This window comes from Marmota monax, unplaced genomic scaffold (assembly GCF_021218885.2).
Source record: "Marmota monax isolate L192 unplaced genomic scaffold, Marmota_monax_Labrador192_F-V1.1 WCK01_AAM20220418_F8-fsc00044, whole genome shotgun sequence".
NCBI classification, from domain to species: domain Eukaryota; kingdom Metazoa; phylum Chordata; class Mammalia; order Rodentia; family Sciuridae; genus Marmota; species Marmota monax.
Window position 1 is genome coordinate 1,642,940 of NW_026695198.1, and position 27,419 is coordinate 1,670,358.

The 27,419-nt window shown below is 34.2% G+C and overlaps 1 pseudogene; it reads right to left on the minus strand.

Moving 5' to 3' along the window:
- Positions 1-11,379: 11,379 nt before the first annotated feature.
- LOC131423584 (zinc finger protein 501-like) overlaps positions 11,380-27,419 on the minus strand; it is a 98,812-nt pseudogene continuing 82,772 nt past the window's right edge.

Here is a 27,419-nt window from a genome sequence, read left to right on the forward strand (position 1 = left end):
GTCAAATGGTGGTTCCATTCCCAGTTGTTCAAGGAATCTCTATACTACTTTCCATATTGGCTGCACCAATTTGCAGTCTCACCAGCAGTGTATGAGTGTACCTTTCCCCCCACATCCTTGCCAACACTTGTTTTTCTTTATAATAAATAGCTGCCATTCTGACTGGAGTGAGATGATATCTTAGCATTGTTTTGATTTGTGTTTCTCTGATTGCTAGAGATGATGAATATTTTTTCATATATTTATTGATTGATTGCATATCCTCTTAGAAGTGTCTGTTCAGGTCCTTGGTTCATTATTGATTGGATTATTTGGTTTCTCATCTACCAGGGTCTTTTAAGTCCTCTGTCCTGGACCACAGCTACTTCATTTGCTTCCTCACATGGTGAAGCTTCCAGCTTCTTGGACTTAGCTGTTACCAGTTTTCCAGTGTTGCCATCCTGCAGGCAAAAATTTGGTGCCTATTCCTCACAAGACTATGTAAGTAAATATAATAAGCTCGCTTCTGTATACACATGTACATTTTTTATGAGTTTTATTCTTTTTCTGAATAATTCTGAAAATTCAACAAAATGTCTGCATTGTATTGCATCTCTAGTTTTCATTTGTTGAAAAACCCCCTTAAATGTTTGTTCAAATTTATATTCCTGGCAAGGCTGTCCAAGTGTTTCCTTTTCTGCATATCTTCTGCAGTATGTGCTACCTACCAACATTTTGAGAATAGTACACAAGCGTGCAATTATACCTCATTGTGATGTAAGCTGAAATCATAAAAAATTCCAGAAGAAAATGGGAAAAATTTCTTTGCCATTGGTATTAGCTTTGGTTTTAGATAGAACATGCTGAGAAGGTGGAAGGAAAAACAGAGATAAGTGAGTCTTTATACTTATTAGTTAGCTTCATAAGTTATCTTGAGTAATATATTTAATAGTGCAAACTGAAGTGTTTCACAACTTAGTTTTAGAAAAATGAAAAAATGTATTTTCTGACTTCTACTAAATATTGTTTGAGATTATTTAATGGGATTTTATACATCAAACATCAAATAGCTTATGCATATGATACTATTACCCAGCTGACTCTAAATATCAAAAAATGAAAAAGAAATTAAATAATTCAATATTGAAGTAAAAAATTGTGATTTTTTTAAGTGTGCATTGCAAGCAAAATACATTGTCTGGGATATTAAATTTGGGTAAATATTTCTTAAATTGCTGATGAGCAGTATTCCCCATGCATGAAGTGAGGGTCTGTGCTAACCTAGAAAGAATTAGGCTGGGATTGGACTTGTCATCACAGCTACTACCTGCTGAGCTTGAGGGAATTTCTATTGCTTTCATGATAGCTTTCTTCTGCCACCCAGATTTCCTGCACCTTTCCTACCATGGATGTAATGTCTCTTGTATTTCATCCAAGTATATCCCAGTAGGTATCATTATTGAATTTACTTATATTCCTGCTCTTCCTGCAGCTGAGCAAAAGAACAAAACTGCAATTCAATGTCTTGGTGAGTGGTTGAAAGGATTTGTCCTTGATCCTCATGCAGGCTGAAGTGTATTTTATTTTATTATTTTTTATTATTGTTCAAAACATTACAACACTCTTGACATATCATATTTCATCCATTTGATTCAAGTGGGTATGAACTCCCATTTTTACCACGTGTACAGATTGTGGAATCACATGGGTTACACATCTATGTTTATACATACTGCCATACTAGTGTCTGTTGTATTTTGCTGCCTTTCCTATCCCTTACTATCCACCCTCCCCACCCTTCCCCTCCCCTCCCCTCCCTTCTTCTCTCTCTACCCCATCTACTCTAATTCACCTCTCTCTCTCTTGTCTTTTTCCCCCTTTCCTATCACCTCCTCTTATATGTAATTTTGTATACCAATGCAGGTCTCCTTCCATTTCCATGCAATTCCCCTTCTCTCTCCCTTTCCCTCCCATCTCTCATCCCTGTTTAATGGTAATCTTTTTCTCATGCTCTTCTCCCTGATCTGTTTTGAGTTGCCCTCCTTATATCAAAGAAGACATTCAGCACTAGTTTTTAAGGGATAGGCTAGCTTCACTTAGCATAATCTGCTCTAATGCCATCCATTTCCATGCAAATGCCATGATTTTGTTATTTTTTAGTGCTGAGTAATATTCCGTTGTGTATAAATGCCACATTTTTTATCCACTCATCCATTGAAGGGCATCTAGGTTGGCTGAGGAATCTGCAGTCATACCAACAGGAGTGTGCAGGTGCCATGAATTTGCAGTAATAGTCAAGAACTCATGGATTGGTTGTCCATTGCCTTGAAACTGTTGGAAAATTGTTTTCTGATAGTAAATTTCTATATCAGTATTAGGAAAAATTTAGACACTTTCCTGATAGTATGATTCAAAGAAAGGAACACAATTTCATGCAATCCTAAGGAAAACTAACTTCATACATGTAGTGCCAGGAGAAACCATAGTCTGGTCATTCTGCTATCTCCAATTTTAAACCACAATCATATATACTTGATGTGCATCATTTAGTGATATGATTAAAATTGTGTACATATATCATGGTAGTGTTGTAAAGAAATATGTATAGTAATGTCAATGCTGAGGTACCATTGTTGTTAAGAAGTATCCTGGGAACGATTCATAGAGATGACTGAAATCCTGAGCTATGTACCTTCCCAGCTGTGCACATTATGCATGGCACAACATAGTCCAGGAGATCATGAGGCAAGCTCTCTAACATCATGGAGATAATCTGAGAAACAAACACCCTTCAAACAAGGGTCTACAGAGTGATGTTTTCAGCTTGGTCCAGTTCCCTATTGTACTAGGCACAAATGTCCTTTATGCACTGGAGAAATCAAGCTGCCCCTCAGAGTGGGCATTCTGTGTGGAAGGATGTATAAATAACAGGTTATTTAACAGATTTCTGAAATAGGTTCCATTTGAAGAATTCACATATGGTACAAGGAAGGAAAGGACAAGGGAGGAGATGAGAAAAACAGATCACACATGAAAAAGAAATTTTCAAAAAAAATTTTTTTGTTAGAGCTGATTGTAAAGACTGTGGGATACTCATGGTTAAGACTCCCTTTAATATCTGGGGCCAGGAAGGAGTCATGTTAGATATGGTGCCATCCTGCTGTCACTATAGTCAGGGGGGGTGGATGTATGATATATGCACTATCATCTGAATTCCAACACTCTAGTGAGGACTGCTCAGGCAGTGGACATGAGCTGGTGGTCAGGACAGAAGTAGAGAGAATTACAGGAGGACGACACCTCACTGCAAGTTTGGGATCTTTGGGCCTTCTGGGTGGGCACATTCCAGGGTGAAAGTTAGGGAAAGAAACACCTCTTCTCCCATATGCAGTGTGAGCATCATCCTGCTCATAGGGGTGACAGATCCTATTTCCTCACCCCTTAGCAACTCATGTGTAGACTTACAAATTGCAATTGTCCTCATCACACAGCTCAGCTTCACCACTACTGCCAACCCTCCCCATGTCCCCTTGCAATTCACTAACATAAAAACAGACAAAAGGGAGATGGAGAATTGAGACTGGTCTTGCTTCAAGCAAGTGGGCTTGGGACTGATGTCCGCCTCAGCAGAAACCTCTAACTTGTAGCTCTTTGTGTGTTGGGAATCTATGAAGAGCACTAGGAATAAATGACTGAGACCTCAGAGAGGGTGACACCATCACCCAGCACCTATGCTGCAAAACACACACTCCAGTAACATGATGAGCAAACCCTGGGCAACATTTGAATGAATGGCAGTTCTTTGTGAGAAGTAGAGGTGAGAATTATGGTTGTTTTTTTTTTTAATTGTCAGGGTTTTAAAATACAGATCAGGATTCACACTTTTATCTATGATGTTTTTTAGAGAGAGAGAGAGAAGAGAGAGAATTTTTAATATTTATTTTTCCATTTTAGGTGGACACAACATCTTTATTTTTATGTGGTGCTGAGGATCAAACCCAGCACCCCGCACATGCCAGGCGGGGACATTACTTCTTGAGCAACATCCCCAGCCCCAATATCTATGATACTTATATTGCCATTATTTTAAGTTTCTCCTGAGAAAAGCCACTAGAAGAAAAATTGTTCTTTAAAGTCAAGAAAGAAGAAGCCCCAGAGGTGCTTCTCTGTGGGGACAAGCGCATGGAGTACTGCATACAGGGCATAAAATAAGGGTGTCTGAGTGGCAAACTGCTTACCCATCAGCACAGCTCTGGGAATGAGGCCACATATTGCAGTCCCACTCCTTGATTGTTCACTGCAAGGACAGTTAGCAGTCATTGCATTGGTGGCTGTCTATATTTTCCTTAGGTACTGCCTGACACATATACATGGTACCTGCACAATAAAATCAGATCTGCATCCTGCTTGGTCTATGGAGGTGTGATTAGAGACTTCACAGCCACACTCTCCTCTACCCTGTTCTCTGGACCTCCTCATGGGACGAGAGAGCCCGTGCACTTCTCTGCAGACCCCAAGCTCTCATTACTGGGAAACCCACAAGGTTTTGCAGGAGGGTCTGATTCCCTGACTGATGTTGTGATGGAAGAGTCAAGTCCTGCTTTATCTTGGTCTTTATGTCTTGGGGTCACATTTATCTGTGCATGCTAATGACACGAAAAATGGAATTTTGGAAAAAAATCTGAAAGTGACCAGGGCAGGATGGGTTTCAACTGTCCTGAATGTTCCTCTAAGCAAAATTGAGTTTACACACTTCCATTATTAGATATTGCAAAAGGGTGTTTTTTGTGCGTGTGTGTGATTAAAACAGAATGGACTAATACATAAAAATATTCTTCCAAATTCTTGTGAATTATGTTCACAAGCCTATAATTTGGAACCATGAATTGGAAATTACCAGCACATTAATTTGATTTTAAAAAATATTTAATGTACTTCCTTTTGATCATGGTCCCTTATTTGACATTTACCAACTTAAAGAAAGTTCTTACTCATGTGTGATTCCATTCTATAAAATGAGGTTTTGAACATAGAATCTCATTTCCTTCCAAAGATTTCAAAATGTACAATTACTCAAACAATAATTGTTCTATGAGTTATGAAGATGACAAAAGCAAGATTGTCAATATTAAAACTTATTAATTCCCTGGTAATAAGTATACAAATTAGTAGTGTTTAAAATCTCTACATGACATACCATATGTAAGTTGTGTCCCATGAAGTTATTAAATTTAAAAAAGGAAAAAGTAAAACTGACATTCCCTAAAAAATAATTGACTCATTTCAGCAGGATCTCAAAGAAGCAAACATCTTTAGAAGACAATATCCTCATTTCACCTTACATAACACGGTCCTCTGGGCTCTTTAGGACTGTTGGAGTGAATGTCTCCTCTGAATCTACTGGGAAACCTCACTAGTAGACCAAATCTTCTCCTCCCATGCCCTTTTTAAAACCCACACTAACTCTGCATCTGAGGACACAGAGGTACTTAGCCATCTGAATAAGCTGAGCAGAGCACAAAAACTCCTAGGTTTTATGGAAAGGATGTGTTTAAATCCTGTCTCTGCAGATTTGTAATTTTAATGTCTATAGAAAGGCAAGAAGGTCCCACTGGAGAGCACAGAACTGTAGCTTCCCCAGTGGGACATGTCATCTGTCTCTCAATTTTACTGTCTTTTCTGATGGATAACAGGAATCCGAGAGAGCTGGGCTCCAAACTCTTAAAGTTTCCTGGACACATCTGGAAAATGATCTGGATTGAGGTCATTTTTTTCATCATGTTGATGAGGAAACTTAAATTTCTTCAATTCTGATTCTAAAATCAAATTAGTCCAAACCTGTCCCACAATTCATAATGCCTCTACTTTGGTGTGACGTACTCCTGGCACCCCCATAGTTGCCCTGAAAGTTCTCTGACTACAGTGTGTGATGGGCCCCTCTTCCCTAGTTTGCACATGGAGCACCCCTTTCCAGAGGTAGTGATGGTTCAGTATCTCATCCTTTCCAAAGTGACAGTTCTGTGGCTCAAGCTCTGAGTGAAATATTAAAATTACTCTAATATAAAATGCAAAATAGAAAAGTAGTGGAAGAGCTGTAGTCACATGTTGTAGAAATCACAGGCAGATGGAATCTAGTCAGAGCCGAGGCAGCGTCTGAGCTGGAGTCCAATCTAAGGAACCTACATGATCAACTCCACCTTCTCTGAGAGAAACAATGCAAAAGTAGGCTCAGTCTCCTGGGTACTGTATATGAATATATATAAAAGCACTAAAGCCCTATATGAAGATGTAGCCCTGTTATCTGGAGTCAAAAGAAAGGACAGTCATTTCAAGCAGACCCACATATGTTCCAGTTGTAGAAATCAGAAGATAGTTCTTGATCACTGCCATTATCAACATGTGAAGGATTAATACAGGAATGATAATGAAACACTTGTTTTCTAGAGGTAATTGGCAACTTGGACCAAATGGAAATATTTAAAATAAAAACTAATATCCACAGACAGAAATTCCACATGGATGGGCTGAGGGGGTTGGAAAACTGAAGAAGAAAGTCACAATAATTGCCAAAGAAGGAGACCTCCAAAGCCACATGAGAGGGAAACTTAAAATAGAAAAAGAGTGAAAGTCATTGAACAAGTATTTCAGCATACACAAAGTTAAGCAAGACACATCAAGGGCAGAGGAAAAGTATCCCCACATTCAGCCCCCATCCTGGACTAGCCACATGAAAGTTTTGTGCCTTTGGAGACTTGGGCTCTGCCTTACTCCCTGGCATGGCATGGTGCATTGATTACCAAGGTGCCACCTGGAATACTGTCCCTCATATGCACTCACCTCCTGGGAGGCTTCGGGAATGAGCCATGGCAGAGGGTTGGCCAGTACTGCCAACTTTGTGGAGCTAAGAAGAGCTCTTTGGAGAGGTGGAGAATTGCAGACACACACCTTTGTTGTAATGTGGACTTGCTGTGTAACTAGGTGCTGTTGAATCCAATCTCTTTGTCTAAATTGCCCTGATTTTTAATAAAGAGAAAAATAATTTTATCTCAAGTTGTGAGGATTAGGCCACAATACACTGAACAATTGGGTTCCAACCAGTTACAGAAGGTTCTCTGTTGAGGTGAGCATGGTGGCACCTGCCTGTAATCTCAGCAGCTTGGAAGACTGAGGAAGGAGGATCATGAGTTCAGAGCCGGCCTCAGTGAAAGAGATTTACTAAGCAGCTCAGTGAGATCCTTTCGCTACATAAAATAGGGCTAGGGATGTGGCTCAGGGGTTGAATGTCCCCGAGTTCAATCTTCTTCATCGTCCCCCCCCACCCCAGAAAAAAAGAAGAATGTCTGGGGAGTAAATCTCAGGATTTGCATTTATAAAAGCTTTCATGAAGGTTCTAAAGTGTAGAACTAGTGTAGAATAAGTGTTATGGGCCAAGCTCTGGAGTGGATGTGCATGCATTTGAATCCAGGCTTTTATATATATTTATATATATTATAGATTTGATGTTGATCTATTGATGTAATATTCCCGACACAAGGTATGTATGTGCTTTAGTTAAAGTCTGAAATAGTAGATATATATTTTAAATAATCTGCAGAAACATATTGAAAAATAACTGTCATAAGAAAATCATGCATGTGAAGCTAGATCATTTCATGACTCTTTAGAACATGTAGATCTATAAGGCATGATAGTAAGAGAAACAATGAAAGTGAAACATTCATGAACTTGGGATGCCATTTAAAAATCTGAGGTGAATGTTGGTCTTGAATCTGACTTCCATAACAAGACTCCTACAGCACAAGAATTAAAAATCAAGAATCAATAAGTGTGGGGCTTGGGATGTGGCTCAAGCGGTAGCGCACTCGCCTGGCATGCATGCGGCCCGGGTTCGATCCTCAGCACCACATACAAACAAAGATTTTGTGTCCGCCAAAAACTAAAAAATAAATATTAAAAAAATTCTCTCTCTCTCACTCTCTCTTTTAAAAAAAAAAAGAATCAATAAGTGGGATAGATTCAACCTAAAAAGCTGCTTCTCAGCAAAAGAAACAATAATGTGAAGAGAGAACCTACAGATTTTATACAAATCTTTACCACACATACCTCAGATAAAGCACTAATCTCTAGGGTATATAAAGAACTCAAAACTTAACACAACAACAACAAAAACCCGATTAACAAATGGGCTAAGTAACTGAACAGACACTTCACAGAAGAAATATAATTCATTAACAAATATATGAAAAAACATTCCATCCATCTAGCAATTAGGAAGATGTAAATCAAAATTACTTTAAGATTTTATCTCACTTCAGGCAGAATGGCAATCATCAATAATACAGGCAACAATAAATGTTGGTGAGGATGTGGGGGAAAAAAACACTCACACATTGCTCATGAGACTGACTGCAAATTTGTGTAACCACCATGGAAAGCAGTATTGAGACTCCTTGCAAAACCAGAATGGAACCACCATTTGACCCAGCTATCCCTCTCCTCGGACTATACCCAAAGAACTTAAAAACAGAATACTACAGAGACACAGCCACACCAAGGTTTACAGCAGCACAATTCACAACAGCTAAACCATAGAACCAACCTAGGTGTCCTTCAACAGATGAATGGATAAATAAAATGTAATTGTATATATATTCCCCCCACCAATCGAATATTACTTAAATTTAAAGATGAATGAAACTATGGCATTTGGAGGTAAATGGATGGAGCTGTAGAATATCATGCTAAGTAAAATAAGCCAACACACACACTCACTCACAAAGGCCAAATGTTTTCTCTCATAAAGTGTATGATAATTCACAATAGGGGGTGGGGAAGAATAGTTACTTTAGACTAAATAGAGAGGAGTGCAGGGAAGGGAAGGGATAGGGGATAGGAAGGATAGTAGAATGAAACAGACATTACATATAATATATAATATATATGGATGCTAAACCACTCAACAAGGGAGGGGGAGAGAATAGAAATTCAGTGGATTAGACAAAGTTGGAATGAAGTGAAGAAAAGGGAAATAGGAATAGAAATGACATTAGAATGAATTAGACACAACTTCTCTGTATTTATATATAAATACACCACCAGTGAAGGTCCACACCATGTACACCTCAAGAATGGAATGCTAACTAAAATAAGTTTTACTCCATGAATAATGTCAAAATTTGCTCTACTGTCATGTATACCTAAAAAGAGTAAGAAATTTTAAAAATGATAAGGGAAAATTTGTATACAGAGAAGGATTGTGAGTTAAAAACTCTTCAATAAATGCTAGTGTCATTAAGGTTAAATAAAAGTATAAAAGAGTACCCTGAGCCCATACAAAATAACAAACATTGGTAAATAGAGTTGCCCAAGTCAGTCTGTGCAACTCTCTATTATCAAAAAAATTTTGGTTTGCAACTCTTTTCTATGTTTTACAAAGCAGCACAAGAGAAATACTAACAAGCTGAGCAGAGAGGAAATATTACTTAGCAGTGTTATGAATACTATTAATAGTGCCGTGTGCACTCAAAGAAAGCATTCTCAATTTCCTCCCCCATGCAACAAAAAATCATGCAGTTGAAAGATACTATAGTTACCGATTAGATAACACATACATGTGATTGTTACATTAAGTATGTGGGCAGCTGCTCAACTTGGCAGGTCAGATCCAATAGATAAGAAAGACAATCTCTTCACACAAGACAGTGTTTCTTTGAGTAATATTATGAAAGCAAGAAAGAAAGCAAAAGAAACAGACAGAGGCAACTGTATTGCCAGACTGGGACTCCCAAGTACATAGGTTCAGTGTTCCAGTTTTCCTAAACAGGTTTTAGGAAGTGCTGGGCAGAGCATCCTCTCCACAGGTGAGAGTCTGAAGTCTTGTTCTAACTTCTGTTTAAAGTGGAACTGAATAAATACAAGTCAGAATGAAGCTTTCTTTGTTCTAACAGCTTGCATGACCTAGTGATCCCATGAAAAACACTACATCCTTCCAAGAACAGGTGAGATCCCAGAAGGAGGGACTGATAGCCTTGAGATGACTAAGTAAATTGGGGTTCCAATGAGTGAGCCACCGAGCCAGATGCAATGAGAAATCAGCATTCATTAGCTGTTTCATCAAGGATATGCAGACATCATGAAGGCACAAGGAAAGGGAAGATCTTCAGTATTTTCCTTAGACCTCTAGTACTGAATCTTCCCTCCGGACCTTATACTTAAAACTCTCATATGTAAACTGAAGCCAGTTTTCTGTGTAAAACAACATGGAGTAAAAGAACCATGAAACCTATAGATTTACCCTTTGGAATAAAACATATTGTGAATATTATTCTCCTAGAATTTATCATTATATTTCAATATTTATTTTCCCTAATAATGTTAAATGAAATGTTTGTGGGTGGTGTTTTGTTGAACCTAAGGGCTCACATATGAAGAGAATATTGTGTTTTTACTTTTTGAACAGGACTTGTAGATTAGGGTCTAGAGGTTTATTTCAATCAAAATTGTGTTTCTCTCTCTGTGGTGTCATGGGCTCTTGGAGCTTTAAGATCTGAGGAGGGACAGGGTTAGTTTCTAGTATCTTATAATTACTGGGTTGCAGAGGGGTCTGGGAGACCAGGATAATACTATCTATCATATAATCCAATAAGTATAGCAAATATTATATTGTAAGTTATTAAATAGAATGAAAAAGTTCTAGAAAATCAAAATATAGAATGAAATAAAAATGTGGGGGCATAAATGCTCCTATAGTGTGTCTTTTTCTTTTACAGTCATCATTTTACATGTATCTGGTTACACTTTTCTAGTGGGTATCCAAGACTAAAGAGATGGTCCTATATTGGTAGGTTTTTCCTACAATTGAGGTCATTCTAGTCTCCTCAGTGATGAACGTCATGGTATTCATGAGGAACTGCATGGTTTCTTCAGTCCAAGGGTCAGGATGGGCCTGTAGACCACGTGGTTTCCTCAGGAAACATTGAGAATATTTCCCCATTCAGCAACCCTCTTTTTACCTGAATATGCAAATTGGCTCCTAGTCTCTTGGGTCTTTCTCCTCTCCCTGACTGGGAGCTTGTGCAACTCTCCAGAGTTGTAGATCCCTTAGGGAGTACTGCAACTTTGTAAGGTGAAATGTTAAAGTTGTCATTCAAACTAGGGATACCTGGGCATTATTTTAGTATCCCTAGGTCCTTCCTATAACTGTTGGAATTTTTCCATAATTTCAAAGGTAATTTACATAAATAATATTCCCCAAATAAAACTTGATTAAACATGAAATAATTAATGGAGATGTTATAGCATTTTTTACCCAATAGAATATTTTACTATTGCATCGCTCCATTAGCAAAGTGAATAGTGGGAAGTATGTGACCTAATAACATCATTAAATGCATGACATGGTTAACATTAAAAATTCACAATTTTTATTTAGTAACAAATTACATATGTAATGCAAATATAAGTAAAAATGCTCTATACAACAGGCATGGTGGTCCATGCCAGTGACCCTTGAGGAACTACAGAAGGCGTTTTTCAAGTTCAAAGCCAGGCTCCATAACTTACTGAGGCCCTAACCAACTTAGCAGACCATATCTCTAAATAAAAATGATGAAAAAAATCTGGGGATGCAGTTTACTGATTAAGTGCCCCTAAGTTCAAAACTAAAAATTAAACATTTAAAGCTTCATATAATCTTAAGACATTTCTGAAATAATCAACTATGAGAATTATGTTTTCTCCAATTGTGAGAAATGAGAATATTTAGTAATTGTTGATTTATAGTAAAATTATATCCATTTAGGGATGCACTATTCTATATTTGTATTTCATTATTTCTACAATATCAGCTAAAGTTGTTAAGAAAATTTTCAGCAAATATCAAAAGCAATTACCCATTTTCTACATTTAAATGATTTTTTCCCTCCTAGGTCCCAAATACTTCAAGAGATGGGCTATACATAAGACACTTACAGTTGTTGTATTTGTCAAGGTGTTTTGTAAATATTTTGCTGTTATCTAAGGTACATACTTTGGACAAATGCTACTCCACATTTGCTACAGGTATGGGATCAGAAATTGAAAAATGTCTGAAATTTGAATACAGTCTTGGACACATTCTTTACGTTTCTATATGCCATAAATCCTCTAGTGTTTTAAAAATGTTTGATCAATGGCCAAAAGCTTTGCAAAAGTTTTTCCACATGTCCTCTCACTCGTATGAATTCTGAGGTCCTGAGTAGGGTGTGAATAACTGTTGGAGACTCTGACACCTATTTTACACTTGTATAATTTCTGTGCTATCATATCTCTGGTGTTAAATAGTGTTGAACTACTGTGAAATAAGGGTTGATTCATCCTTGAAGACACTGATTCAATGTTTTCACTTGTAAAAGTTCTCTCCAGAATAAAATCTATAATGTTTAGTAAGATGTGATCTTTAATTTTAAAAGCTTTGCCATTCTTCACATTTATAGGACTTCTCTCTAGTATGGGTTCTCTGGTGTTGAGTAAGTGTTGATTTTTTATTAAAATCTTTGTCACATTCTCTACATTTGTAGGGCTTCTCTCCAGTGTGGATTCTCTGGTGCTGAGTAAGTGATGATTTGTGATGAAAACTCTTGCCTCATTCTTTACAGTTGTAGGGCTTCTCTCCAGTGTGTATCCTCTGGTGCTGAATAAGTAATTTTTTGATTAAAACTTTTGTCACATTCTTTACATTTGTAGGGCTTCTCTCCAGTGTGGATTCGCTGGTGCTGAGTAAGTGATGATTTTTGACTGAAACTCTTGCCACACACATTACATTTGTAGGGCTTCTCTCCAGTATGAACACTTTTGTGCCAATTACACTGTGAGATGCTCTTGAAAGGTTTGCCACATTTTTTATAGTTGTCGGGCTTCTCTCCAGTGTGGATTCACTGGTGTTGAGTAAGTGATGATTTTTGATTAAAACTCTTGCCACACACTTTACATTTGTAGGGCTTCTCTCCAGGATGAATCCTTTTGTGATGATTTAGCTGGGAGTTGCTAATAAAAGCTATGCCACACTCTTTACATTTGTAGGGCTTGTCTCCAGTGTGGAGTCACTGGTGCTGAGTAAGTGACAATTTGTGACTCAAACTCTTGCCACACACTTTACATTTATAGGGCTTCTCTCCAGTATGAATCCTGTTGTGGCAATCAAGATGTGAGTTTCTATTAAAACTTTTGCCACACACTTTACATTTGTAGGGCTTCTCTCCAGTATGAATTCTCTGGTGATTTTTAAGGCTTGGTTTTTGACTAAAAGCTTTGCAAAATTGTTTACATATGTCGGGAATCTCTGCAGGGTGTGTCTACTGGTGAAAAATAAGATTGGGCTTTTATTAGAAGTTTTGTCACATTCTTTGCATTTGCATGTCATATCTCTTGTATGAACACTGTGATGTTGAGTAAAGCTCTTGAGTGCATTGCATTCTTCACATTGGTAGGTCTTCTCTGCAGAATAAATTTTTGGTGTTGAGTAAGTGTTGAAAAATTTTTAAGGCTTTGCCACACTTTTACATTTACAGCTCTTTTCTTCAGTATAAATTCTCTGATGCTTAACAAGTTGTAACCTTTCACTAAAAGTTTTTTCACATTCTTTAAATTTATAGGGTTTATCAGTGTCATAGTATCTACTGTGTTTAGAAGATGCTGAGCAAGCCCATGCTTTGATACATTCTTTAAACGTATAGGGCTCTCTTTCTCTATAAATTCTCTTGTATTGAGCAAGCTCTGCACTGTGATTAAGAGCCCTTTCACATACCTTACACTTGCAAGTTTTGTCTTAACTATGAATATTTGGATTAGTAATATTTTTAGAGCACTGAGGCAAACTTTCCCATATTTTTTATCTTGGTAAATTTCCTTTAGAAAATGACTAGGGGTTTCTCTATGTTCATAATTTTTATCACCAATGTAAATATACTGGTAATTACTCAGGGTATAGACATGGCTAATGGTGTCACTTATAGCATTATTTATATAGTGCACTTCCCAGAAATCTGTATCAGAATTATCATTGAGCAATAGTGAGGAATTAGAAAACTTTCTACAATTCCTAATATTGTCTATTTGGGCACAAGGAGAAATTGCTCTTTTGTTGCAGAAAAATTGACATTTTGTAAAGAAACTCTCAAATTATCACTTTTAAAAATACCTTCTCTGTGCAAATGTTTGAATAGAAGTTTAACTCGGTGCTACATTTATAATTGGCCAAGTTAAAAACTGATGCATGGACCAGATTTCAAAATTTCCACATTTCTTTTCACTTCAAAAATGGCTGTGGATATATTCTTAGAAACACACAGCTCCTCAGAAGTAAGTGAAATAAATTGAATTTTTTTCAGATATTAATTGTTTCTGGAGTCCTTTGACCATAAAATTTTTATCATAAATAGGGACTACTACTTGGTTTTGACCATTATAATGCGATTTTTGAACTTTACTCTCACCTATATTTTCCCATTGTTTTCTTAGTGGTAAATGGTCAAGGTCATACTTTCCATATCTTCCCTCTCTCTAGTAATCCCTGCTCTGGTAAAATTTCTCCAGGGTGATGAGAAGTCATGGCTGAAATAAAAATAATCATGTATACTTACTGTACTGGGCTGAGTATATTTTGCAAACATAAGAAATTACAGCAATAAAGGAACATCAGAAGGGGAGTAGGTTATTATATCTAAGCCCATTGTTAATGCAGAAACATATAAATCCAATAAAAATGTACACAGAAAATTACTATGAGAACTTTCCAAATCATCTTAGTGTTCACAGTTTCCAAGATGAGTACATTACTATGGAGAGTAATATAGTAGAGGAAAATACATTGTGTTACACAAAGCCTTTCCTCCTTCACAATATATTTTAAAAATCTACCAACTTTCTTTGGTTTCATTAAAAAATAAAAATATGAAACAAGCGAATATTTGGGGACTGTTCAAAAAGGGGTTCCTGCTTACCAATAGCAAAAAAACATGGCTAAATCTACTGTAAGAAAAATAAGTTATGAATTACTCAAAGGGAATAGTAAATTAAAATTTAAAGAAGTTCACTGAACTAAACCAACACACAAAAAATGGAATAAAATCTAGTCAAGAATTGTTAATAGTAATAAGCAGAAAATGTGTGTTTAAAGACTTTCTTTAGAAAATGTCTGAAAGAGTCACGGGTAGTTGTACATAGCAACATAGGAGGTTGAGCCAGAAGGATCAAAATTTCAAGTCCAGCCAAAATAAAAAATGCAAAGTGGTAGTTCTCTTTCCAGTACTAATAAATGCATCTCAGAAAATAGGAAAAATAAAACATTCAAAACAGCTCAAAGTTGTAAAGACTCAAAGCAGGTTTGAATCCAAGTTTTAAAACTTACAGAGAATATTCAGAGCATCCAAGAGAAAAAGACCGGTCACCTAGAAATGTGTAACTACATAATTGTAAAATCCTTAGTCAAAACTTCACAACACAGCATGGAATTCAGGGCTATTTTCAAGGGATGGAAGAATAAAATTCTCAACCAAAACATTATATTCACAGCTATTATCTTTCAAAAGAGAAGGAAAATAAAGACTTTAAAGATATAAATGCACACACTATTCATCAACACTAGATCTGTTCTCCAAAAAATACGAAAGGTAATCCTTCATACTAAAATGTAAGTGTGCACAGCAACACAAATCATATGAAATTCTAAAAATTTCTTGGCACAAACAACTCTATTTTATTGTAATGATGGGTCACAAAACAAGTAATTTTGCAATAGAATTTGAAAGACAAAAGCATAAAAACAAAACTGTTAATAGACATATATACCTGTAACAATAATATAGTTTTGAAAAGCCACAAATATATTAATTTTTAATAAAGTGAAGTAAAGTTGATACTCATACAAAGTATAAGTAGGAGATTCTTCATTTTTAGATATTTTTTGTTGGCAAATTAAAGATTACAAAATTCTGATCAAAACAAACCTTGGCTATATGAATTAACTCTAAAAATAACAACTGTAGATAGTCCACAGGATACTCTAACTCTAAGGACACACACATACTGAAAGCAAAGGGATACAAGAGTGACACATACAAAAGTGATCGAGCAAAACCTGTACTGTCTAAATTATAGTACACAAAACATAGTTTAAGACAGTTATAGGACATAGAAAACGTTTTAAATTTTAAAAAGCCTTTGAAAAGAGGAAAAATAGAGAAAAGTAACATTTCCCTAGGTTCTGAATTAAGAGTAAATACATTAGCAATGTATATCATACTTCCCAAACACACAAAGAAACCATTGAGAGAGTTGAATGAAAACAAAGAATCACTGTCATCCTAGGAGACATCAATCCCCACTTACTGTAAAGGAAAATACAGTGAAGCAAAATGGAAATTGCAAAGTAAAAGACTTTGAAAATATTTTGAAACTATTGTAGACTTATAGAATCCCTATTCTTAATCACAAGTTGGATATTATACTGGATAGACCAATTTTATGTATTAAAACAAAGGTTAATAAATATTTAAGTGATAGTTATTTTGTAACCAACATGGAATAAAAATTTGAAGTAAAAAGTGATAGGAATGTTAAAAAACCCCTAAATATGTGTCAGTTGATTGAACACTCTTGGACATGCTGTTGTTCAAGAATTGAAAGATAATATAAAAGATGTTTGTACTACTTAGAGTTAACTAGAGATTCCAGGTAATATGCATCAAACTCCCATTGTTAAAAATATTTTTTTGCAGAGAAATCTATCATTTAAATTGTATGAATATCCCCCAAAATACAAATAAGACTATTTCCCTGCTTGAAAATATACTAAAATGTACAGCCAAAATACAAATAAGACTATTTCCCTGCTTAAAAATATACTAAAATTTACAGCATTCAATTGTAAATGCAGACATAGAGTTAGGTAGACGGACTTCTTAGTGAGTGTGGCAATAACCTTCACATCAATAACAAATTAAAAACATTGCACACCAGTGTTTTTACATTGTTATTCAACAGAGGCATCATGGGGGATGCAAACCAAATATCCCTTGAAAAGAACGATGAGATAATTTGGAATATAGAAACTATAAAACTATGAAGTCAAAAATTTTATTCTAATTATATATTTTTAAAAATGTATGTACACTAGATTAACTCAAATGTCACAGAAAGAATTCTGCAGAATTCTACAAATATGACATCTCTAAACTAAAGAAGCAGCTTTCTGAACAAAGGAGAATTGTTTTGTGATTAGGAGACAGAAATGAGCCCTTGCTTCCTAGGCATTGTTTTTTTTTTTTTTGTGTGTGTGTGTGTGTGTGATCTAAACTTTTTAGAGATGTATTGCATAACAATTTGAATTAATATTACTGAACTGTATATTTAAATTTTTGGAGACAGTAAGTTTTATTATGTAGTTTTGATTATAATGAAAATTACAAACAATACATAAAAAGAATTGCAACATTTCTCAAACCTTCATTTAAAATAATGTGGTCTTTATCCTCTAAATAAGAATAAACTCATCAATATACAAATGATGGGCATGCTTGTAATCTCAGCTACTAGGAAGTCTGAGGCAAGAGAATTGCAAATTCAAGACATCCTCAATAACTTAGTGAGAACCTCTCTCAAACTATGAATGAAAAGGAGCTTGGGGTGTAGTTCAGCATTAGAGTATCACTGCCATCAATCCACATTACATTTACATATAGAAAATTTCAATTTCTACTTACATGGGCAGATTAAAAGCCGATCAAGATAAAATATAAAAGTCATAGACAAAAGAGGCTTAATATTTATACAAGCAAAAGCACATGTAACATTATTGGCAATACAAACAAGAGTCATGCATATCTTAATTTGTGAAGCAATTAACTGATATGAGGAAACCCAGTCTGCAACATGGAATCTACTCTATACAATGAAAAAATAAGGAAAAAATTAACCAACCAAATTGTAAATATACACAGATGTATTATTTTACAAATCCTCTTATTCAACTACAACTTACACCATCTCTCAAAAGAGCAGTCTTTGTCCATCTTGACTTTCATTCCATGGCAGATAATTTCACAAAAACTCCATTACACATATCAGAAAGAACTCTGATAAGGAAATTTTAGTGAAAAAAAAATGTACAAATAAGTTTAGAGTAACTGACTTGTGATATTAATGTATTACAATAGGTTGACCTAGTGGTCTCCAGAAATGTACAAAAAATTCCTGCAAATAATGGAAGAGGGGCTGGAGTTATAGACTAGTGGTAGAGGGCTTATCTACCATTTATGAGGCCCTGGGTTCGATCCTCAGCAACACATATGAATAAATGGGAATTTCATTAACAACTAAAAAATATCTTTAAAAATTATGGAAGAGCTGTCAGATAATATCGACACTCACAATGCAAGGGGAGTGTTTTGTTGTTAATTTGCATGTATGGAGACATTACTGGAGGAAAAGCAGGAGACTAGATTATTTTAAAGCACAAAACACAGGACAGATTCTTCTATGATCACAAGAGAAAGAAATTCAAGCTTCTCAAAAATCTTTTCTGCTGGATAACTTCTCAATCAATCTTTTTGAATTTAGGCTTCCTCCTCTACCTCAACTATGTCCTCTGCTATATGTGGGCCACAATATTTGACATGACTGCATTTCTCTAAGTCAACCATATGTCAAGTGAAGGATATATATCATGCCAACAAAGGAAAACATTAAGGATGAAAAGAAACTTAATATTTTCTTGTCAGCACCAAGAACTCCCCCATCTTTTTTATTGAAAACACGAATCTGAATCATCCCATTCTTATGGTGAAGTTCCCAAAAGATATACTTCAAGGGAAGAAATTTAAATAATGATAATTAGGAATTTTGAAGGAAAGTTATGCTCACCCACAAAGACCAGGTTGTTGTAGGTCTCCAACATCACTTCTCTATATAAATTCTGCTGAGCAAGATCCAGGCATTCCCATTCCTCCTCAGAGAAATCAATGGCCACATCCCTGAATATCAATGGCTCCTAAAATAAAAATTGGTAGATCAATAGCACACAGACAAAACCATTATTCAGTGTTTAGTTTGGATTAAGAGTTAGTAGAACTGACTGTCATGTAGGAGAGTTACTTTAATTATGTAATAAGATATGAATTTTCCTCTGAATTAGATAATGGAAAGTAAGTCCTAAAACAGTATATATATATATATAAACTATTGTTTTTTACTAAAAGCTTTGCCACATTGTTTATATTTGTAGGGTTTCTCTCCAGTATAAATTCTCTGGTGGTGAACAAGGCCTGATTTTTTATATGATTTCTGGTATTCACTCTCATTTGTAGTTTTCCATAATTTCTTTTGTTGTAAATAGTCAAGATCACAACTTCTATATTTTCTACTTATTGCTTTGTGAAATATATGTTTAATACCCTTTTTGGGTGAATATTCTTGGAGATCATGAGTCATGGCTGAAATAAACAAAAATTTAAAAAAAAACAATACCTACTAGACTGGGATAAATATATTTTGCCTATACAACATGAAATTAAGTTAAAATAAGTACATCAGGAGTGTAGCAGATTAGTAAATCAAAAGTCATCATAAATCCAAAAATGTATAAATTCAATAAGAATATACAGACAAAATTACCTTGAGAATATTACCCAATCTTTTGTAGAGACCACAGTATCCAAGAGGAGTACATGATTAAGAAGAGTAATATAATATAGGGAAGGAAAGTATGTTACTTTTATCATACACAGCCTTTTGTCCTCCATAAGATAAAAACGTGTATTTAGGAAACATATACAAACATTTGTGGCTTTTTCAAAGAGTGTCCAAAAACTGGTTTTTGTCTACCATGACATAGAGACATGAAAATAACTAGTAGATTTTGAGTGATAATACCACAAATGTTCAAAAAGGGTAAAGAGGCTATGGACTCTTAAAAATAAATATGAACAAAAAATTTACTAAGAAATGTACACATATATGTCTATAAAAATTTTCATAAAAACATGTTAAAAGACTATAAAAACCTTGAATAGCCTATGGCCGTAATACATGGATGAAGTCAACACATGACAATCAAGTATAATAAATTGATTTTTATTTTTTTTAAATTCATGTGAGATGATGATTTCTTTTATTGACAAATACAATTTTGTTTCTTTATTAAATATATCATGGTATTTTATATTATGCATACAAGGTAAAATGACTAAATAGAATGAATTAACACAATCATTATTTCATATAATTATCAGTTTTGTTCTTACAAGGTATTGTATTCCTTCTACTAGTATTTATGAAGAATATAATATACTCACTATGTGGTAAAACAAAACTCTTGACCTTCTTATGCTCAATAAAAAAATATGGAGACTTTGACTATAATATCAACTATACACAAAACATAGTACCTGGTGAGCAAAATTTTACCCACTAAATTTCTGACTTCCACATGTGAATCAAATGCTCCTGTAATTTAATCTCTGCCTGCCACATTTCACTTAATGCAAAGTCCTGCATATTTTTCTTATAACACTTTATGAGACAAATATTTTCATAACTAAATAATAATAGTATATAAGTACAATATTTTTACTCATTTGATCATTGATGGGCACATACATTGAGTCCCTAGCTTTAATATTGAGAACAATGTTTGCAATAAACACAAAAGCAGAGGTACCTCTTCAATTTTCTGATTTAATTGTTCATAGATACATATTTAGTACTGGCGTTTCTGAATCTTTAGGTCATCCAACTTTTAATTTTTCATGTGTGGTGCTTGAGATTAACCCCCAAAATTCTATATCATTGAACTACAAAACAAGTCTTTTTAAAATTGCTTGAGTCATCCTCTTTGTAAATTTCTGTGACTTCCCTCAAACATGAAGTACTTTTGCATGGCCTCCCAATCAGCTAATATTACAAGGATGCAGCACTGTTCTTGCCTATTTTATTTATTTAAAAGTTTTTATACTTTTTTTTCCCAAAATGGACTATATAATCTATTGTTGGCTCCTTTAATGAACAAATAAAAATAGTACAGCAAATATAAACAAAGAGAATCATGGCTTGATCCAAGTGACAAAAAAAGAAAAAAAATAAGAATTGAACATTAGGCTACTGACAGTTATGAATTACTCAAAGAACACTAAATAACTAAAGAAAATTTAGAGAGTGAAATTGAAACAAAAAATATTAACAAAAATAAGCACAAATTGTTATTACTTCTGAAAATTCTTTGCCTTTTACTTCCAGAAATTTGAAGATTTTACATTTCTTGAGCACAGGTCTTCCAGAAATCTTATTTATATTACCAAATATATTGCTTTTTAAATATTTGTACTTACTGACCTATTCATTTGTATCAATAATAACAAAATTTAAATTTATTTTATGCTTATTATGTGCCTTCCATGTCTTCCAGACTTTGAGTGCACAAAGATAATAGAATTTATTTTTACTCTCATTTCACCAAAATAATCAGGTAAAAGACACAATTTATACAGATGGTGCTGGAAAAATAACTTTAGAGAAAGAGATCACAAATGCTGAACTTGGGTGGTCACACATGATGATGATAATATAGAGTCTATTTCATTTTACCTCACCATGATAATATATATATACTCTAATTTCATTCTACTTCTTTATGACCTACAGTTATATTAGGACAATAAATTCCTAATTTGAAATATCTAGAAAAATGTTGTATAAGTCTGAGGCCCAAAGCAGAAAAGTGGACCTATATCTTTGTCTCAAAGGCCTATCCTATTATCTACTGCCCTATAGATCTTAAAATATCCCACCTGTTTTTAAGCTATTGAGTAGGCATTTTTATGTGTTCAGTTAAATTACAAAGCTCAAAAATTCCAGGATAAAGCTGTTTAATCTTTGCAAATGCTTCAAAGTTTAGTTTTAGGTATGTTCTGTCCTTAATTTATGTGTGAATCCATTTATTTATTCACCAACAATACAGCAAAACATCATTGATCTCTAGGCTTTGGATTAGTCTCTCTTTGTAATATATCATTTCACAAAGTCACTGCAGATGCTAAATTGATTGAGCCAATGGATATTTATCAACATCTATATATTCTAGTTATTTGGGGTATAAAACATAGGATAGACAAGAAGTATCTATTCTCATCGAGCTGACATTGTAATTGAGGGAGTAAATAAAGATAAGAAGAAAAAAGTGAAGAAGAGAGAAAAGAAGAAAAAACAGAAAAGGAAAGAGAAGGAAAAGAAAATTATGTATGCAAAGTTCTAAGTGGTGATAAATGCCAATAAAGAAAAACAAAGAATAAAAAAGAGATGGAAAATAACCTCTAAGCATACAAATAACTGATGAACATATTCAAGGGAGACAATGTATTTGATTTGCAGCAAAATGAGGTTGTGCTGGGGCTGCGTGGATAAAGATGGTAGTGAAGCAGGAGAGGGTGAAGGGAGAACAAGGTAGATTTGTAACAAAGGATAAGATAAAAAAAATGCCAATTCTAATAAAGAACAGATACATAAGCTGACTTATATTTTTGTTGGTTTATTTACCTAAGTTTTTTTTTTTTTTTTTTGGTACTGGGAATTAAACCTAGTACCAAACTTATTTATTGATTTATGTATTTATTTATTTGTTTGTTTGTTTGTTTTTGAGACAGATCTCTGTAAGTTGCTTAGGGCCTCTGTAGTTGCTCAGGCCAACCTCTAACCTGTGATCCTTCCTGTTTCAGCCTGCTATAACTGAGATTATAGGCATGAACCACTGCACCTGGCAAGTTGACTTATATTTTTTAAAAGATGATTTTTAAAATTCCCTATAGGTAGGTCATGATGGCAAGACCAACGTGTAAAGAGGATTTAGGAAATGGTTGTCATCATTATAGGAAGAGATGAAGAAACCTCACTGGATGTGTATGAATGGCCAGATTCCAGTCACATATGAAGGCAGAGGCAGTAGCTCCTATTAATGGATGTAAACATCATTCATGAGTAAGAAAAAGAGTCAAGAAAATTAAATTCTAAGACCTGAGCAATCAGAGGAATAAAGCAGATATTTACTGAAAAGGAAAAGACTGGGTCAGGAGTGTATTTCTGAGGAAGAGTGAAATTTACATATGAGAAGAGCAGAAACAAAGAGTGATATTTCTCATAATTTAAATCTGATATAACTATCAGGCATGGAGAGACAACCAGTTTATACTGAATAGATGGATGAGTCTAGATATCAGAGATATCAGATTGCAGTTATAAATGTGGGGATAGGATGGTAATTAAAGCCATGTGAAATCTTCTAGAGAGTGAGTGTGAATGGAGGTGAGAAGCCACACAAAGGCTAAGCACAATTTAGTAGTCATTGAAACAAGTGTTCCCAATCTAAGAGCACTTGATATAATATGAAATTGAAAAAGAATATTGTCTTGAAAGAGATGTAATAATCTGTTTCAAGAGGCCCTATATAGTTCTGTATAAATACGGCTTACCTGAGTAAGATGAGGTAAAAAAAAAAATAAAAATAAAAATAAAATTTAAAAAGCTGACTTTTGAATTTTTCCACATGAATATCATTGTGGTTTCTGCCATGTTGAGATCCATAAAATGATTGATGCCCTCCCTCCACACACACAGACACAATAAGTCTGTTCATGAGAGAAATAGATAAGGAGAAAAGGAGATGATGAGTAGTTACAATGTTCTAGAAAAAGATAAATAAGGCTGTATCTTGAGTATAATGTCAAGGACAAAAAACCTGCTGGGGTAGAATTTATGAAATGAGATATGTAAATATTAAAGCAGTATTCTGTTACTGAAATGTGATATACAGAATAAAGGTAATTGTGGGCATTGCTCTGTGGAAGCACACATTTGGAAGCCTTACTCTTGAAACAACTAATTGAGTACATTACTCTGCAATAGTGCTTGCAAATTTGTACAGAAGATCTAGCTCTTGACCGTGTTTCTTGAAGAATGCTGATTAAATTTTCAAATATTTTCTCCCAAAATACCCACATTTGCCTTTGGAATGAATTGGAGAATGACTCGAATTCTCTTTACAACTGAATAAGGACCTCTATCAAAATTTTCCTTTGAATCCATATGCTTGAGAGAATGCTGATAACAATATTACTTGTTTTATAATTCCACAAAGTACTCCTTGAGAAAATGCTTTCAGACAATTGCTAGATTTACCTTTTTGGCAAATGAATTAATTTAATCCCCTGCTTTAATTTGTAGTTCAATACAAAAGGCATTCTAAAAGGCAATTCATCTTAGCTCTCAAAACCAAAACATTGGAAACATCTTGTTTAGACAAAGCAAATGCCAGAGCAAATAGAAATTAACACATTGGAAGCAAAATTCTTTCTTTATTTGAATGTAAAGTGAACTCATTACTCCTTGTCCCAGTGGCTGTGCATTAATCAAATGATAAGAAGACATTCAAATATGCCCAACTTTTCAGCCTCCCGTAGAAGTCTTATATGTGGGCCAAGTATTTTGGCCTCTGATAAATTGCTGTTGGATTCTTCTGTATAAAGTCTAGTTTACTCTCCCCATCAATTTTTTATTCATTATTTATGATAATCTGAACTTATTGATATATATGTTATACTTCAGTAGTAATGCAATTGTAAATTAAGTTTTTATTATTTTTAGTCACTGTATAATGCTCCAGTGACATCTTGTACACTTATTTTCTCATTATTTTTTTTGTTTTTTAATGTTTTATTAGTATATATTATTTATACAGAATTATGGGTTTTATTGTAGCCTCTGTATTTATACATAAAAACATAATTTGATCAGTTTTACTCCTCCAGATCTTTCCTACTCTCCACTCTTTCTCCTCCCTGATCTATTTCAACTACTCTGATGGACTCCCTTCTACATATGTGGGATCTATTTTTTTTCCTGTTTTTAACTGTACAACTTCTATATATGAGAGAAAACATGCAATATTTTATCTCTGTGTCTGACACTTTTTTAATGAAAATTATGGTCTTCAATCTCATCCATTTTCCTGCAAATGCCATTTTGTTCTTCTTTACAACTGAATAAGACTGCACTGTTTCTGTAAGCCCCATGTGTTATCCATTTATTCTTTATTAATGGACATCTAGGCTGATTCCACAACTTGGCAATTTTGATTCCATGTCTCTGTACTGCAATAGATATGGGTGTATTCATGCATGCCTAAGGTATGCTAACTTCAATTCTTTCATATAAATAACAAGAAATGGTATGGTTGTATCATATGGTAGTTCTATTTTCAATTTTTTGAGGAATCTCATACTAATTTCCATAGTGCCTCTACCAGTTTACATTCCCTCCAACAGTGTATAAAAATTCCTTTTCTCTGCATCCTTGCCAGCATTTATTATTATTTGTATTCTTAATGATCGCTATTCTAACTGGAGTGAGATGTTATCAGTATGTAGTTTTGATTTCCTTTCTCTGATGTCTGAAGATATCCACATATAAATAGCTCAATGGTCTTCAGTCTCAACTGAAGTCTCAACACTAAAAAGAAAAAAGTAACTGAGTAAGTTTTCATATTTTTTTGTCCCAGTTTTAGATGCAATGTTTCTTTAAGGACTGCTAGTTCCTCTACATCAAGAATTGGACTGGAAATAAAAGTGCTGGAGTACTCATTAGCTCAGATTGGCACCATTTATAGGCCCTTTCAGTGGACATAGCTACAAAATAAAACTGTATACATTTACCTGTATACCTAACTATAATATATAATAAATATTATATAAGATAATATAAACATAATATTTATATTATTTCACCTATCATTTATAATAAATACATAAAATAAAGATGGTTATATTACCTTTAATATATAATAAATAATATGTAAAATAAATTCAAATGAATTATATATGAACATGAGTAAATATTAATTTCTCTAACTCTCATCAGCTATATGAAAACATAAATGTAAAAAACAGAACTATATAAATGCTTCAACTCACTACTCATGATTAAAGTTTTGAGTCTATCATTATTGCTCATTTGGTAGAAAGCCTTATGCAGAGAGAGAGAACAGAGAGAGGTCAATAACCAGAATATTCAGTGATTTTTTTTCATGGTTCTTGACTAAGTACCTTGAAACTGTCAGCCACCTGATCAGAACAATCTTTTAATGATGGTGATGCTCTTTTCTAATGAGTATTGAATTCTTTTATGGAACAATAAATCTTAGACTCTTGGAATTATAAATCAAAATCTTTCTCACTATACTTTTGCAAGGTGGAATGAAAAATGATGAAAGGTGAATTATCTAAGTGGAGATGAAAAGGAAATATTATATCATTTTAAAACTCTTATAATCTATTTGTTAAAGTATCACTGTCCTATATATCGTTTCACTTACTTTCTTATTAGGATGTATTTGTGTGGTCAACAATACCTCTTTGGAACCTTACAGTATAATTGACTGTGCTATAACCTAATGTTTGGGGGCAGTGGTAAGAAGAGAGATTCCCTGAGACCAATAAGCTAAAAATTGTAAAACATGAAGATGATTTAATATATACAAACAAAAGCATTATTTAACTGTTTACATAGATAAAATTGGTCGTCATATCTATTAAAATCTTAATACAGAAAGCATTACATTTTGTCATCCCAGTTTAAGTTTTATAATGATCAGTTTTCTTTTTACCAACAAAACTTTATTTTTTCTAATTATAAAGGTAAACTATGTTAAGCATGAAAAAAATCATAGATAAAAAGCACAAAGATAAAAATGTCATTCATAATCCAAATTAGAAATAATTTATATTAATGTTTTAATTATCAGCCTCACATTTCCCTTTGTGTGCATGTATACACAAACAACAATTACATTAATAGCTATTTCTTGCTTATAGAAAAGGCATATGCAAAGAACAAAATCAATTTCCTCTGAAGTGTCATATAGATTTAGGTTTAACTGTATTAAAGATATGCTAGTAAAGGAAATAATTAACCATTATGATAGAAATGCTTGCCAAGTATATAGAATCAAGCCATTCTATCAATCACTTTTCCTGAAATTTTCCTCCTTTGTCTTCAAATGAGTTTTGACATTAAAATAATACTACATGAATATAAATTATTACATATGCACCTGTAGACCTGTAGGCAATACTCTTTGTTATATGTATGTATCATTATTTGTCAAATAATGTTTTTTTTTCTTTAATTTTTATTGTTGGTTGTTCAAAACATTACATAGTTCTTGACAAATCATATTTCACACTTTGATTCAAGTGGGTTATGAACTCCCATTTTTACCCCAGATACAGATTGCAGAATCACATCGGTTACACATCCACTGTTTTACATATTGCTATACTAGTGACTGTTGTATTCTGCTGCCTTTCCTATCCTCTACTATCCCCCATCCCCTCCCCTCCCATCTTCTCTCTCTACCCCATCTA